This window comes from Triturus cristatus, chromosome 8 (genome assembly GCF_964204655.1).
Source record: "Triturus cristatus chromosome 8, aTriCri1.1, whole genome shotgun sequence".
Taxonomy (NCBI): domain Eukaryota; kingdom Metazoa; phylum Chordata; class Amphibia; order Caudata; family Salamandridae; genus Triturus; species Triturus cristatus.
This window is the reverse complement of record NC_140591.1, coordinates 1603175318-1603177802: the sequence shown is the minus strand read 5'-3', so window position 1 is coordinate 1603177802 and position 2485 is coordinate 1603175318. Positions and strand designations below refer to the sequence as shown.

Sequence of the window (2485 nt, the reverse complement as noted above, 5' to 3'; positions counted from 1 at the left end):
TAATATAAATAGGCTGGTGTTGTATTGGGAGTTACTCTTTATTGAAAATTGTTATGGAATGGAGCCTTAAAGTAACACAAAGTAGCACTGTGCTATACTTTATGTTACTTTGCATCGAGAGGCATTCCATGGATAGTTCATGCTCAGAACCATGCAACCACCCATGGGTTTGATGCAAATCTCTATCTAGGAATATTCTTAGACTGGGACTCGCAGTTTTGGTTGTTGCGCTGCATCGTGTCACTTCTCTTTAAATTTGTAAACATATATTTAATGAAAATGAAATGATGGAACCTTCCCATGAACAAACAAGTTTAATGACTGCCATTTGGAAGTGTTGACAATGTGCTGACATTTATCTGGCTTCTTTCTTTCCTAGGATTTGACAATAATGCAGTCAACAACCAATTTACTGGGCATCAACTCCAGTAGGGAACAGGTCTCCGAATTCATTTTAGTTGGGTTTCCACAGTTTCAACATTGGCAGCACTGGCTCTCCATCCCTCTGGCTCTTCTCCTTGTCCTAGCTGTGATGGCCAATGCTACTCTCATCATAACAATATACAGAGAGCAGAACCTTCATGAGCCAATGTGCTACTTCCTTTGCTACGTTGCACTTGTTGATCTACCTCTCAGCCTGGTCGCCACTCCCAAACTTATTGCCATTCTGTTGTTTGAAGCTCGCTCAATTAGCCTGCCTGGATGCTTTGCCCAAATGTTCTTTGCGCACATCTTGGTCATTTCAGAGTCTGGTGTAATTGTTGCCATGGCCTTTGATCGCTATGTTGCCATTTGCAGTCCACTGCGGTACACTACAATTCTCAATGATAGGCTCGTGGTTAAATTTTTGGTGGGGATCACTGTCAGGTCTTTCTTCTGTTCACTGCCTGTGATATTGCTTAATGCCCGATTGCACTTCTGTTCGGACTATATAATTAAGAACACCTTTTGTACCAATCTGGCTGTAACTAAGCTTGCGTGTGAAGATACAACAGTGAATAACATGTACCAAACAACTATGCTTTACTTAATACTTGGTGTAGACTTGACATTGATTGTTCTGTCCTATTGCTTGATCCTCTGTGCGGTGCTAAAGGTCAAAGCAGAAGGAGCCATGAGAAAAGCCTTCAGTACATGCAGCTCCCATCTTATTCTTATTTCAGTTTCTTACTCAATTATATTTGTACTACACACTCCTCCCCCAGTGAACTGATGACTAATATAGCACTGGTGCTGAATGTTCTTCTTCTGCTTGCACCACCAGCCTTGAATCCTATTGTTTATGGAATTAGGAACAAAAATATAAACCATGGAATTGGGAGGCAACTCAGCAATAGATGCTACTGGCCTTAATTCTATCAATAGAATGTCATGTTATTTCCTGATAAAGCTCTGGAAGAAATTTGGGTCGGAGGGCCCCGTAGCAAACTGGGAGCAACAGAATTGAGTCGTTTGCCAGTGGGGCCCTTAGACCTCTCTCCCAACTCAAAACTAATTACAATGTTGCAGCACTAGAAATTGCTCTCAAATGTTTGCTCAAGGAACCTGCGGTGGACTAAGAGAACAGAAACGCAACAAATAACACTTAATACATCCTTGTTCAGTCTGTGCATGTTGTCATAAAAATTAAAAGTACTTTATGCTACACTACTAATAATATGCTCAAATTAACAAGGTTGGTGGACCTGCCTATGGTAACACCTTCTAAAGGGTATAACAAGCAGCAGGCAGCATACACTAAATAAAGGTCCCACAGCACACATAAGCCCCTAAGTGTGCTCTCAATCTCCATTGTAGAGGCACCTATAAAGGTAAAAACACGGGCAAGTCCCAACCCTTAAAAATACCCCCAAATAACCCCCATGTGTCTAACACAGAAAGAATTTCAGTAGTTAAAATTCAGACCTACAGCCTACGAGAGAGTGTCATCACAACAATAAAAAGCAGAAGATAAACTCAAACAAAATTTAAATCAACATTCAAAGCCTTTTATTGTGGTCCCCCCTTTCTTTGACATCCAAGGGCATGATGAGATCACATGAACATTAACATGTTCATAAAGATTCAAGCAATACAATACAAAGAACTTTGCAAAACAACCACAAGAGATAACAAAGAAGCATTGGAAATGCAATAGGTCTCGCATTTCCTTGATTTACAGCTATTGGTGTTGTAAATGACAATGTCTTTTCCCTAAGTGTTATGGAGTCTATGTATGTGGCATGTAGTGGAATTTTTGGGTTTGGATTGAAATTGTTAGGCATGGAATTGAGTGGTGTGGAGTGGATTTGTGTAGTGGAATTATGTGGCATGGTGTGCAGTGGAAATATGTGGATAGTAAATAGGAGACAACAATAATAAATAAAAAAAGTTTGCATATAAAGGTGCACCTAAACAATCATGCAAGCAAGCATAAAAGCACAACATGTACACATCTGCAAATAGAAGTAACACTCATAAGTAAGAATATAAACAGACATACAAG

General features: G+C 39.9%; 1 pseudogene; it reads left to right on the top strand.

Annotated features, from left to right (window-relative positions):
- Positions 1-391: 391 nt before the first annotated feature.
- On the top strand, positions 392-1353 carry LOC146806300 (olfactory receptor 56A4-like; annotated as a pseudogene).
- Positions 1354-2485: the final 1132 nt, after the last annotated feature.